At 39.7% G+C, this 15,228-nt stretch overlaps 1 long non-coding RNA gene across 1 annotated transcript in view; it reads right to left on the bottom strand.

Moving 5' to 3' along the window:
• Positions 1 to 251: 251 nt before the first annotated feature.
• The window catches only part of LOC127912006 (uncharacterized), a 29,679-nt gene continuing 14,702 nt past the window's right edge, over positions 252 to 15,228 (bottom strand). The window contains exon 3 of the long non-coding RNA XR_008080059.1: positions 252 to 827. This is a non-coding gene — a long non-coding RNA (uncharacterized LOC127912006). The remainder of the gene's footprint in view (positions 828 to 15,228) is intronic.

A 15,228-nucleotide genomic window follows, 5' to 3' on the forward strand; every position in this document is an offset into this window, starting at 1 on the left:
ATGCAACCGCAAAATGTTAGACAAAGCAATTTCTCACGAAAAATACACTTTTTTTCTACTTTGTCAAAAGAAGCTGTAACTGGACCCTGTAACAAGGATATAGATGCATATAAAGTATTTGTTCATCAACATGTTTATGCTTTCGTTAATACAATTATGATAATCAATCCCATGTAGTCTGTTCCAAAAAAAAATGTTTTAAAGTAAAAAACAGAAATACCTTATTTACATAAGTATTCAGACCCTTTGCTATAAGACTCAGAATTAAGCTCAGGTACATCCTGTTTCCATTGACCATCCTTGATGTTTCTACAACTTGATTGGAGTCCATCTGTGGTAAATTAAATTGATTAGAAATGGCTTGGAAAGGCACACACCTATATAAGGATATATAAGGTCCCACAGTTGACAGTGCATGTTAGAGTATAATTCAAGTAATGAGGTCGAAGGAATTGTCCTTAGAGCTCTGAGACATCTTAGTGTCGAGGCAGAGTACTGGGGAAGAGTCCTGCAGCATTGAAGGAACACAGTGGCCTCCATCATTCCTGAATAGAAGAAGTTTGGACCCACCAACACTCTTCCGAGAGCTGGCCGCCTTGCCAAACTGAGCAATCGGGGGAGACGGGCCTTGGTAAGGGAGGTGACCATGAACCCGATGGTCACTCTGACAGAGCTCCAGAGTTCTTCTGTGGAGATGTTAGAACCTTCCAGAAGGACAACCTTCTCTGCAGCAATCCACCAATCAGGCTTTTATGGTAGTGTCCAGACGGAAGCCACAACTCGGTAAAATGCACATGACAGCCCTCTTGGAGTTTGGCAAAAGGCACCTAAAGTAGTACAGGATGAAGTAGAAGGGGTTAGTTTTTGTTAATGTGTGTTTCTTTATTAATTTAGTCTTTACAGTGTGATTGACTACACATTCCAGTACAGTAGGTGGCAGCAAGCACCTTTAAAGTTTGTTTGCTAACGCAATTAAAATCATAGAAGAAAGAGACGACAAGGAGACCTTTTGCATAGGGACATCATCGTCAGAGAATGGATTATTGTACTGTGATGAATGTCCAGACTGAAATAGCTATATAGCTATTATGTTAATGTAGGGAATTTTGTGATGTAAAAGTTGTTGCTTTGTTTCTTGAAACTGTTCCTGGGCAGTGACATTGATAGCTTGCAAATTTTTGCTTACTAGTCAAAGTTAGAGTGCTAGCTAACATTAGTTTAAACAGCCAAAACAGGACTTTGGTTAACGTTAACTTGTGCCTTTTTCTGCAAATTATTAATTGTTTTGTTTGTGTCTACTTTGAAAATAGGTACTAGCTAGCCACTTAGCTAGCTACATTAGCTAGATAGTTTGCTAGGTTAGGTAACATTTGAACATTGATAAGTAGCTAGTTCCCGGAGCAAACACACTATCCTGTTGGCTGATGTTACCAATAATATTTTTTCCTGTCCGCGAACACATTTAGGTTCTAAAAGTTATGCCGTTAGATACCTACCCAGTTCTTTAGCTTGCTAGGTATTTATGACTATGCCAGAAATACTCATATCTGGCTATGCATTGCTTTGACCTAGTTAGCTAGCAAGTTTACGGTATCAACCAGAGAAACATTCAGGTCTTACCTAGCTACGATTTCTAGCTAGTTGTCTAATGCTTTGACATCCTATTTTTAAAGGCCTTGATAAGTAGCTAATTAACATTATTATTTCAAACCATCTAGTCCTATGAGTATATGTCTATACTTTACAACACATTATTTGTTTCTGACAGTCATACCATACTTGATACGACATAAAAACTTCATTTTTTATCTAGATCAAGGATATCCACCTGTAATCCGTCAACACATTTGAAAATGCAGTACATGGGGGGGTCTATTGGAGTGTACTGTAATATGGGATGTTGTAGACTTCTGCCCCTTTGTTAATGTCAGAGTCTGCCTAATGTAGCGAATAGTGTTACAAACTAATGTACAGTAGCAGACTGTATAATATTAGTGTATGGTCCAACAATGTGACCATTAGAGACTGCTGGAGGGTAATATAATGGACTGGTCTGCCTTGTGGTTCAATGGAGTCTAACGAAAACTCTCTTCAGGAGTGGGCACTAGAAAAGAAAGAAAAACAATTGAAGAAAGATGTACAGCAAGGCAGAATAGAGGTCTGTCTTTCTCTCATGCTATGGTACAGTTCTATCTCAGTGATGCTAATGGCCTTCGTAGACTAAGTTGGATTCAGTCTTTTATGATTATCACTATGAGATGTTACCAAATTAAAAACATTGATATCAATCTGGCCAGATTCTATGATTTGCTTCAGTTCTGTCGTCACATTCTGCGATTGGTTTGCGAAGTACCATCAGCCAAAGTACAGTGGTTATTCCTTTCAAAGTTGAGTCATACTGCATCACATCTTGCGGGGTGTCGCAGAATTCTATGTCACGTTATTTAACTGTCAGGCATTGTTGCCATTAAAGCTAGTTAATGCTAGTTTGACCACCATAGAGCATCTCTGAGAAGCTAAGTTAATGTATTGATATTGTGCTGTAGGCCTAAGAGTCCTGTTTACTGTAGCTGTTCTAGCGTAACTTACTTATTGGCATTATAGGCCAACATAAAGCATACAAGTCGTCCATATCTTTAAATACAGTCAAGCAGTTTAGTTATAAAACAAAATAACAAAGGGAGCCTTGTATAATTAAACAATTAATAAACCGCAACATGTTGGCTAAAGCGATTGAATTCACGAATAAATTTGACTGTTTTTAATATTGGCTGTACTAGAGACTTTAAATTAGCAAACATTTCAAAAAACATGTTTTCACTTTTGGGTGTTGTGTGTAGATTGCTGATGAATTTTTTAACGTGATTATTTAATTTTGTTTAATTTATTTAACGTAACAAATTGTGGAAAAAGTCAAAAGGTCTGAATATTTTCAGGAAGGCACTGTATCTCTGAGTTGTGTCCTCAGCTCTTTTGCTGCCATTTGCTCTCGGTGTATCATACAATGAGTCCATATGGTAGAGGGAGACACATTCATAAATAGAATGCAGAGACCTGCCCAGCATCCCATCATAGATGGAGCCCCATCTGTGCAAAAGCCCACCATTCAATCCCATATAAAATCAGTTTTTCAACAAAATAGCTACGCAGCACACTGAACATCCCCTATGCTGTTTCATGTTTGGTAATCATGATACAGAACAATATGTCCTCGTGAATAGCATCCCCTGACATATATAGCAAACAAAAGTCAAGGCATGGGCATATCGGCCTTCACAGCTAACATCCCTTTGGTGGAGAGCTTAAGCTGGAGAGTTTTTGAGTTGTTCAGTCAGAGCATAAATTCTTCATTTAACCGTGTTATCTGACAAAGATATTGATGTGAGTTTCTGTGCCTTTGACTCCCCACACATTGTTTTCCTCATATCAATTGCTGACCGTAATATCAAAGTATCTGCAGTAGTGTGTGGCTTCATAGTGTAGCGGGCCTAGCCATTCATCATGGGAATGATTCAAGTGCAATGGTCAAGTGCGGACCTTTCCCATGATCTAAGGGCACTATCCCGTTGAATCTTATCTTTTAGATATGAATCATTTTCATTTAGATTTTTAAGCCGCACACTCCACAGAGCTAGGCTTTATGGAAGAGTGGCCATAAAAAAAGCCATTGCTTAATCTGGATAAGAAAGTGTCTGATCACAGAAAATACATTTTTTAAATGTTAGAAAAGTACCATGTACCTTCAAGTTGGATGGGTTCCGCTGGTGTACAGCAATCTTTAAGTCATACCACAGATTCTAAATTGGATTGGTCTGGGCTTTGATTAGGCCATTCAATACATTTAAATGTTTCCCCTTAAACTACTTGAGTGTTGCTTTAGCAGTATGCTTAGAGTCATTGTCATGCTGGAATGTGAACCTCCGTCCCATTCTCAAATCTATGGAAGACTGAAACAGGTTTCACTCAAGAATTTCCTTGTATTTGGCGCCATCCATCATTCCTTCAAATCTGACCAGTTTCCCAGTCCCTGCCGGTGAAAAACATCCCCACAGCATGATGCCGCCACCACCATGCTTCACTGTGTGGATTGTGTTCTCGGGTGATGAGATGTGTTGGGTTTCATTTGTTGGCCAAAAAGCAACATATTTGTCTCATCTGACCAGAGGACCTTCTTCTATATGTTTGGAGAGTCTCCCACATGCCTTTTTGCGAACACCAAATGTTCTTTAAAACCTCTCTGGGATATGTGGGACGGTAGCGTCCCACCTCGCCAACAGCCAGTGAAAGTGCAGGGCGCCAAATTCAAAACAACAAAAATCTCATAATTAAAATCCCTCAAGCAGACAACTATTGTATACCATTTTTAAGATAAAATGATTGTTAATCCAGCCACAGTGTCTGATTTCAAAAAGGATTTACAGCGAAAGCACCACAAACAATTATGTTAGGTCACCACCAACTCACAGAAAAATACAGCCATTTTTCCAGCCAAATAGAGGAGTCACACATTTATTTTGATAAAATGAATCACTAACCTTTGATAATCTTCATCAGATGACACTCATAGGACTTCATGTTACACAATACATGTATGTTCTGTTCGATAAAGTGCATATTTGATTCAAAAAATCGAATTTTACATTGGTGCGTTACGTTCAGTAGTTCTAAAACATGCAGTGATTTTGCAGAGAGCCACATCAATTCACAGAAATACTCATCATAATGTTGATTTCAATACACGTGTTATACATGGAATTAGAGATATACTTCTCCTTAATGCAACCGCTGTGTCAGATTTTTAAAAAACTTTACGAAAAAGCACACCATGCAATAATCTGTGTACAGCATTCCAGACAACAAAGCAGCCAAAAAGATATCCGCCATATTGTGTAGTCAACATTAGTCAGACATAGCATTATAAATATTCACTTACCTTTGATGATCTTCATCAGAATGCACTCCCAGGAATCCCAGTTCCACAATAAATATTTGATTTGTTCGATAAAGTTCATCATTTATGTCCAAATAGCTTCTTTTGTTAGGGCGTTTGTTAAACAAATCCAAACGCACGTGCAGGTCCAGCTGAACGTCGGATGAAAAGTTAAAAAAGTTCCGTTACAGCCCGTAGAAACTTGTCAAACTAAGTATAGAATCAATAATTAGGATGTTTTTATCATAAATGTTCAATGTTCCAACCAGATAATTCCTATGTCTGTAGAAAAGCAATGGAACGAGAGCTAACTCTCTCGTGACCATGCGTCACGAGTCTGTGGCACTCTGCCAGTCACCTGGCTCAATCCCCTCTCATTCAGCCTCCCTTCACAGTAGAAGCCTGAAACAACGTACTGAAGACTGTTGACATCTAGTGGACGTCTTAGGAAGTGCAATATGACCCCATATACACTGTATATTGTAATGACAAAAAGTTGAAAAACTACAAACCTCAGATTTCCCACTTCCTGGTTGGATTTTTCTCAGCTTTTCGCCTGCCATATGAGTTATGTTATACTCACAGACATAATTTAAACAGTTTTAGAAACTCCAGAGTGTTTTCTATCCAATACTAATAATAATATGTATATATTAGCATCTGGGACAGAGTAGCAGGTAGTTTACTCTGGGCACCTTATTCATCCAAGCTACTCAATACTGCACCCCTGTCACCAAGAAGTTAAACACATATCTGCACCAAAACAAATTACAGAAATCATTGAGTCTTTCTATAATAAGGAAAGACATGCAGATATATAATCATTTTGTTGAAATAATAAGGTTAGGGGAATACATTATCTCATTCAAACTTGAAAAAAAGTGCAAGTTAGGGCTTACATCACTATCGTAACCATACCATCATACACAAATGCTTGCCCTTTCATTCAGGCGCCACACAAGCAAACCACATCATTTTCTCCTTTCCATCTTTCCTGACCACAAAGTAAACAATTTAACCAACTCCTAAGTATAGCCAACACCTATGGTAAAATGGCATGACAACTATCATACATTAGGAGTTAGCAAGACAGCATAAACAGATCTGGGGCCAGGCTAGAGCATTTCTGCGACCTATAAACACTAGCTTGGTATTTGCAGCAGCCACCTCCAACAGCATCATGAGCACTGTGTCGTTGATGGCACCAGGTGAATTCAGGGAAACACATTATTAAAAGCTTCACTTTGCCTGTTGTCCGTGATGAAAATATGAGTGATCCAAAGACGTGTCATTATTAAAAGATCCACATGGTAATGTTAGCTAGCTAGCTAGTAGCCTAGGGAAGGATGTGTTTTTTGACAGAAGAACCCTCTCTCTCATTCTAGGGTAGGAGGGTACATAAAGCAATTATCAGATGAATATGCAAAAAAAAGATCAACGATAATTGGTCCAATAGAACAGGCTGAAATCCCATGCATTTTTTCAAACAGCTCTTACACAAGGGCATTATCATAATTTTCTCAATTTCAGAGTGTTATGTAGACATAGTGTGAAAATATCAAACAAACCGTAAAATCAATTTTTTTACAGCACTTTATGATTAACCAGGTGCTCATAGGTAGAGATAAAAAAAGGTTGAGTATGAATTCTTAGAATATGCAAATACCTTCTCCCACACACATAATAATTGTCTTTTTATTTTACAAATGTTGTAATACTGTACCAGTGTAGTATTGTAAGGTTCATAAACAAAATCCTGAATGTTTCTCTACTTTTTGGAGTTGTACTTGGTGTTCACTATTCATGCATGCAAGTATTTGTGTGATCTACAAGGTGCTGAGAAGGTTCATTCTGTTTAGGGCTCATCACATAACCTTGTAAGCCTGATATTTTTTCCTAATCACCCTTACAATATACTCACAAAGCAGTCTGACTGGAGTATCTATCTTTCATGCGAAAGGAAAAAAAAAACGTTCCTTCAATGTCTGACTTTTCGGGGCCAACCTGGCAATCCCTCTGAATTGTAAGAACCCAAAGCCGTTATGAATTTGTCACCTCCAGTCATTTTATCTTCAACTGCAGGCAAGTCTCTCTCACAAAGTGCCACAGGTACGCAGAGAGCAGCGCTCAACCAGGTTTTCCTTTCTCTAGTCCCCATCCAGAAACTAAAAGTGGTCTCAATGTAATCTGACAATTATATAGTAACAGGACGTAAGCCATTGTATCTCCATATATTAAAAACCCTTTTCTGTCCATGGCTACACCATTTGTTCTTGTACTGTACCCAGAATAGTGCATTGTCCATTTATTTAAATGGTAAGCCTTTCACTCAATTAGCTGCTTTAACCCTCTGTTCATGCTTAACAAAACAGACCGACTGTTGAATGGGTGGATAATTCAACCGTAATTAGGTAACTTTCGAGAGACGCATTTCGACTTCCTTCCCCTGGCCAGAGGAGAGGAGGGGGACTGTGGTCACTGCACGGGGTGAACACAGGGGCGAGCCTTTGTCTGTACTGTAGATTTCTGTAGATTTCAGACAGGCTCAGATTCTATCTTTAGGTGCAGTAGTCTAAAGACTCCTCCTCTCCTCTTCTCTATTCCAGAACAGATCTGGACATTGAGATACACAGATGTGCTAATTTTGTAGACTTTCACCTAATGTACACACAATTTACTGTATTGATTTGCAAAGGTAAACAATCCCAACACAATCCTTACTCATATTAATTCCTATAATCAGCGGGTCCTGTCACACTAGCTCATATCACTCTTCCTGTCACCCATAATGCCAACTGGAACAAGCTCAGTGTAAGAGGCCACACCAGCAGTCACGAGTCATTACCGCAGTCAAATTTCACGTGACAGTTGAGTCCCGGTAACTAGACTTCTCCAAAATTACACTCTCATGCCGCTGGTGGTCATTAGTAGCCTACCAAACTTGCGACCGGACAGTTGCTAATGGCCGATGCTCAGGGCTCTATTGTCCCTCTAATCAATCTGACATTGATGCAAATGCAATCAAAAATCAAATAAAATACTTCATGAGAGTTTGACCATAATAGGATCACCTGTTGTGCAGTGATGGCCAGCTCCTCATAGCTGAAAATAAATGAGTGATCCTTCATTTCTATAGGCAATGCTAAGCAATTGCGTGAGATGGCCTATTTAAAAAAAAGGAAGATCCCATCAGCTTCCTGTAGGCTAGGCTACTATATGTATTTATCAACTTTCCTAATACCAAATATTATAGATATAGGCTACTGACAAGATACGTGTCTCTTCGCCACTAACAATGGGAGTCACAGGACGTTGGTGGCACCTTAATTCGGGAGAACAGGCTTGTGGTTATGACTGAAGCAGAATCAGTGGAACGGTATCAAATACACCAAACATATGGTTTCCAGGTGTTTGATGCCATTCCATTTGCTCCGTTCCGGCCATTATTATGAGCCGTTCTCCCCTCAGGTACCGTGGGCTGTCAGCCTCATGGCATGAATATGCATCGTACATTGCTTTGCTTTACAACTGGAGTCACCTACCTGGCTAGCATGAAAAGGAACTGTGGGAAAAGCGTCCCCCATTTGCTCTTCAAGTGCATACGGATTACGTCTTTTGTTACACCACCCCTGTTCCGACATGATAATGTCCCACTCTAAATCAAAACTAATTTCAAGAATATATATTTTTACTCTATGTTAAGACAAGATTAAATTGAGAATAGTCTGATGGGTGAGAATATTATCACTTATGAATAATGCCCAGCCTGTGCAGTCTTAGGCAACCAACAGCGCTTGCATTTTTCGGTCACTTTTTCAAATCATAGTCGCATACATCATGTACAGTAGCCGAACCACTAGGCCTATATGTTTTGATAAGGTTTGTATCACAGCTAAAGTGGCCAAATAACTCCAAATGTAGCCTTTAGGCCCAATACCCCTGGAACATAATTGGAGAGCCTATAACCTACAAAGCCTAGTCAATGTGTGTGAAAACAGTTTTGACTGGCCACTATTTAAAATATTAAAAGAGGATCCCAGCTTTCTCGTGCTACTATATTTATTGCAATATTCTTAACATTAAGCACGTATATTATTTTGTTTTTTGTTGGGCCATTCTAAATAAAAAATAATTCCATACATATATTACATTAGAATAGTCTGATGGATGACAATATTATCAAGTGCTTCTCAAGTGCTTGAGACTGATGAAAATGCAACAACAAAAAATAATCATCATTAGAGTTGCACCATGCAGCCTTAGAACCTGGTATTAGAAACCTAAACACAAAGCCTAATGTTGTATCACAACTAAAGTTGAGTAAATAATTGAGCATATAGGAGGAACTGTTTCTTTGTTAACTGCTCAACACGGTATTGCCACGTGCACATTACCTCAGAAATCGTTTGGGAAAAATATCCTTTCTAGTTTATTCAGCTATGTTCAATTGTATTGTTCTTACTATTGCCTGTGAAATTAACTAGTGTAGGCCACAGCCATATGGCATAGCCTAACTTAAGGAAGACTCAGAATATGCTATTCTGTTCTTCTAAAATAGGCTATATTTTCTTCATATCATAATGTTTCTATAGACCTGCCTAAAATAAATAATGGATTTATGATTGTGTAGGCTATATTACATTGATTTACTCTTCTTATTTACATCTGCTCAATGCAATTAATAAGCTGTTCTATCACAACACTCTCAGTTCCAGAGTACAGTTAATAAACCAACTCTGTAAGAACATCACGCTAGGTTTATGATAACTTTTGTTTTTAAAGCACTTTTTCAAAACTTTTTTTTAAGGGGGTTGGTAGCGTGTGGGTTCTATCAATGTAATTGTCTGCATCATTTCCAATCCCCCATATATTTATTACATATTGAAAAATATATGTTTTTCTTCTTTATTATTTTCCCCTAACCCTAGCACCTCTCCCCTAATTGGAGTAAATTAATGAACAACAATACTTAGGCTTAATTATAATTATAAATTATAATCACTATACACAATTTACGGACATGGTACATTTTACATTAGTTATATTTTTTAACATTTGTTTTTATTCCCACCCTTCAGCTACCCTCAACTCCTCCCATCTATCTCTAAAAATCCATCCAGTTTTGATTTCTAATTGCTATACATTTTTCAACTCTGTTGTAATGTTTCACAAAAGTTCTGAACCTTTCTCTTCTCACTCATAGTTTCTACAGATTGTAAATTAAATATGAACATTTGACTAAGATTATTATAATTGTATTGATCAATTGACTGTGGCATTTCAAGTCACCCAGCAGAGCTATTTGCAGAGTTAGCTCCAGGTAAATGATGCAGTTCTTCAGCCATTCCTGAACATGTGACCAGAAACAAGCTACACATGGGCAGAACCAAAACAAGTAATCTAATGATTATGTCTCTTTGTAGCAAAATCTGCAGAGCTGGGATGGTTGTATCCCCCATAAACATAACATTCTATTGGTTGCAAGAACTTTCTATAATTATTTAAATGGAAAAACTCTATTTCAACGTTTAAAGCTTTTGTATTGAGAAGAAGTTGAACCCGAAAGGGATAACAGTGTCATTATTAATGGCATTATAACTGTTACCTCAGAATTGACATTGGGCATACATACTGTATGGAGTATTGAACATAATCCCAACTGGTATGGCTGTGAGTGTATATCTTATTATTTGGAATTCGATTAATTTATGATTGTTAGACATGATGAAGATCTTCATTGGAAAGCACTATTCAGAGTCTTGCTAATAGGCCTGCTTCTCTGGACCACTAATATTCTGTTCTTTTAACAGCTAATGATAATGCACTGCAATTAGCCTTTAATTTCCTCTACACAGGACATAACTCAGCACCAGGCCAAAGATCGTTCCTCACACTGACTTGCAGGCGTCATCAATCAAGCATGGATCAATCTGCTTCCACTCCGGCATTGGAGGAATGAAATGGAGCAAGGAGGGGGCATCTAAAAGCCTGTGTACTTCAGGCAGGTAGTAACTGAAGTGGCATGTTAATATTCTTCACTATTCTCTGTATTAATGGCTGTCGTTGCATTTCACAAGTACCTCATCGACAGCTGAGGCACTCAGCATCTGAATGTCACTTCCAATGTTCTCACCTTCAGAGTGGCATCGGTGGAAGGTAATGTGTGGAGAGGAGGGACCATCTGGTTGGGGTTGGGGGGGAGTCGACAACCGTGACTCAGGCCAAGTGACCTTGGCAGGACCTTGGCTTGGAGGTGCCGAGATGGCACTAATCATATAACACTCAGACACCCGAGTTCTAACATACAGGCAAGCCCATGACTTCAGCCAGGCTGTTACGGGTGGTGGGTGTGCAATGGAGGTTTACATCAAAGTGCTGAGCATCCATCCATGTGGCTTGGTGTTTTTACTGGCTAGGAAACAGTGTGTATGTTGTTAGCAGCCTTCTCGGAACTAGAGTAGTTTTTTGATTCTTAAATCAATGTACTGTATCTTTAAAGGGTAGAAAGTGCAGGTTTTTATTCACCAAAACAAAACAACACAGTGTGGTCAAAGACTTAGTAACTTCATTGTAGTAACGATCTGGTTACCTTTAACTAGAAACATAGTTATGTTTTGGTGTTTTTACATATTTATTATTAATTTATTTTCGGAACTACCCACAATGCACTATTTCTCAACGTCATATGGAGGATCTACTCTGTGATACCGAGTTTATATTCTAGCTCGGTAGCTAGCTCAAACTGGGTAACGTTCGCCACACCTTATGCAGTTCATGAACTTTGTGGCTGTGTTATCTAGTGGGAACCTGTTAGCACTGCATTCTCTGGTGCCTTCTTGCAATGGGCTCAAAACTAAAGCTCGAATGGTGGTACCTTGTCTATTCTCCTTGTTTTTTTGTCAACTTTTCGGCATGTTCTCTGTGAAGTAGGCTACAGAGTTTTGTAACATTTCCCACCTTGGCTTAGTGCTAGCGTGCTAGCTGACTGAAATCTGGAGATCTATTTTGGATTTTTCTCACTATAGCTATTGGATTTTCCCTGACTCTTACCATCGGATGGGCCCCAGCCGTCAATCTGTAAGTCTCTGCTCTTTTGATCTACGGTTATGTTGTGCTCTAGCATGCCGACCATAGCCGAGCTGGTTGGCTAGGCTGGCTAGGCTAATAGCTTACGTTAGTTGGCTAAATAGCTAACGTTAGCTGGTTGGCTGGATTATTATTATTATTTTATTTTTGTTGCTGGCTGGTTGGCTTGCTGGTTAAGATTACTGCATATACAGTAGTTGACATTCTTTGATATTTGGTTAGATGGCGTTATATATTCTTTAATTCAGCTGTAATCTAGGTGTTGATAGTAACTGGCTGACTCATTCAGTGCTAATGTGACATTAGCAAGCTGGTAGTGCTAACATTAGCAGGCTAGTTGGCTATCAACCTTGCAAGTTGATTTATAACAATACATTCATAAAATATTTACTTGTAAGTTGACTTCAAATATAATTGAAACCAGTAGTCATGATTGCAAATGATTTAGTTTAATTTTAAGTTATTTCCTTTGGAGTTTACATCATAGGGAATAGGCTGGCTTGCCAGGCACTCCATATTACATTACACCCTAGAAAAACATGTTCAGACATGGCTTCGGAATTCTGATCGGTTTTATGTAGAGAAGTGAGGTGTAACTTTGCATTGGGATTTTCAATATGTATACTAATGCAAATACATGTAACATGTGGTTACGTTTATGCTACATAACCTTTAAGCAGAACTTTGGGAGAACATCACTTGTGTAATGAGCTGTGGAAGTCTAGAGGGCTTGTAAACGGAGTTAATATCTACGTGTTTAGCAGTGAGTCACGACAAGGGTGACTAAGAGGGTTTAAGTACATGTATATTATATATCTAGTCTTTCTCGTGTTCTTTTAATGGGGACATTTGCATTGAATGCATCTCTGAAGCACAGGTAACTTGTTTGGATAATCAGTATATAGTTACAGTAAATAAGCATCAACTTTGATCAATTTATTATAAACTTGACCAGACTCAAAGACAGGCACATGGACTCCATCTCATGGTAAATTGAACTGCTTCATTTCCTGTTTTACAGTCTTGAGTCCCTTAAGGCCGCATGGGCAACTCCCTATAGAACTAACCCATTTTAATGTATTTTTTCACCTTTATTTAACCAGGTAGGCGAGTTGAGAACAAGTTCTCATTTACAACTGCGACCTGGCCAAGATAAAGCATAGCAGTGTGAACAGACAGCAACACAGAGTTACACATGGAGTAAACAATAAACAAGTCAACAACACAGTAGAACAATTTTTTTATACATATAAAAAAAGAGTCTATATACATTGTGCACAAAAGGCATGAGGAGGTAGGCGAATAATTACAATTTAGCAGATTAACACTGGAGTGATAAATTATCAGATGGTCATGTGCAGGTAGAGATACTGGTTTGCAAAAGAGCAGAAAAGTAAATAAATAAAAACAGTATGGGTATGAGGTAGGTAAATTGGGTGGGCTATTTACCGATGGACTATGTAGAGCTGCAGCGATCAGTTAGCTGCTCAGATAGCATATGTTTAAAGTTGGTGAGGGAGATAAGTCTCCAACTTCAACGATTTTTGCAATTCGTTCCAGTCACAGGCAGCAGAGAACTGGAAGGAAAGGCGGCCGAATGAGGTGTTGGCTTTAGGGATGATCAGTGAGATACACCTGCTGGAGCACGTACGTGGGTGGGTGTTGCCATCGTGACCAGTGAACTGAGATAAGGCGGAGCTTTACCTGGCATGGTCTTGTAGATGACCTGGAGCCAGTGGGTCTGGCGATTAATATGTAGCGAGGGCCAGCCGACTAGAGCATACAGGTCGCAGTGGTGGGTGGTATAAGGTGCTTTAGTAACAAAGCAGATGGCACTGTGATAAACTGCATCCAGTTTACTGAGTAGAGTATTGGAAGCCATTTTGTAGATGACATCGCCGAAGTCGAGGATCGGTAGGATAGTCAGTTTTACTAGGGTAAGTTTGGCGGCGTGAGTGAAGGAGGCTTTGTTGCGAAATAGAAAGCCGATTCTAGATTTGATTTTGGATTGGAGATGTTTGACATGAGTCTGGAAGGAGAGTTTACAGTCTAGCCAGACACCTAGGTACCACATATTCTAGGTCGGAAGCATCCAGGGTGGTGATGCTAGTCGGGCGTGCGGGTACAGGCAGCGAATGGTTGAAAAGCATGCATTTGGTTTTACTAGCGTTTAAGAGCAGTTGGAGGCCATGGAAGGAGTGTTGTATGGCATTGAAGCTCGTTTGGAGGATAGCTAGCACAGCATCCAAGGAAGGGCCAGAAGTATACAGAATGGTGTTGTGTGCGTAGAGGTGGATCAGGAATCGCCCGCAGCAAGAGCAACATCATTGATATATAGAGAGAAAAGAGTCGGCCCGAGAATTGCACCCTGTGGCACCCCCATGGAGACTGCCAGTGGACCGGACAACATGCCCTCCGATTTGACACACTGAACTCTGTCTGCAAAGTAGTTGGAGAACCAGGCAAGGCAGTCATTAGAAAAACCGAGGCTACTGAATCTGCCGATAAGAATATGGTGATTGACAGAGTCGAAAGCCTTGGCCAGGTCGATGAAGACGGCTGCACAGTACTGTCTTTTATCGATGGCAGTTATGATATGGTTTAGTACCTTTAGCGTGGCTGAGGTGCACCCGTGACCGGCTCAGAAACCAGATTGCACAGCGGAGAAGGTACGGTGGGATTCGAGATGGTCAGTGACCTGTTGCCGAGGTTGGAGTAGCCAGGAGGAAGGCATGGCCAGCCATTGAGAAATGCTTGTTGAAGTTTTCGATTATCATGGATTTATCAGTGGTGACCGTGTTACCTAGCCTCAGTGCAGTGGGCAGCTGGGAGGAGGTGCTCTTGTTCTCCATGGACTTTACAGTGTCCCAGAACGTTTTGGAGTTAGAGCAACAGGATGCACATTTCTGCTTGAAAAAGCTGGCCTTTGCTTTCCTGACTGACTGCGTGTATTGGTTCATGACTTCCCTGAACAGTTGCATATCACGGGGACTATTCGATGCTATTGCAGTCCGCCACAGAATGTTTTTGTGCTGGTCGAGGGCAGTCAGGTCTGGAGTGAACCAGGGGCTATATCTGTTCTTAGTTCTGTATTTGAACGGAGCATGTTTATCTAAGATGGTGAGGAAGTTACTTTTAAAGAATGACCAGGCATCCTCAACTGACAGGATGAGGTCAATATCCTTCTAGGATACACGGGCCAGGTCGATGAC

This window comes from Oncorhynchus keta, chromosome 26 (assembly GCF_023373465.1).
Source record: "Oncorhynchus keta strain PuntledgeMale-10-30-2019 chromosome 26, Oket_V2, whole genome shotgun sequence".
In the NCBI taxonomy this organism is placed as follows: Eukaryota; Metazoa; Chordata; class Actinopteri; order Salmoniformes; family Salmonidae; genus Oncorhynchus; species Oncorhynchus keta.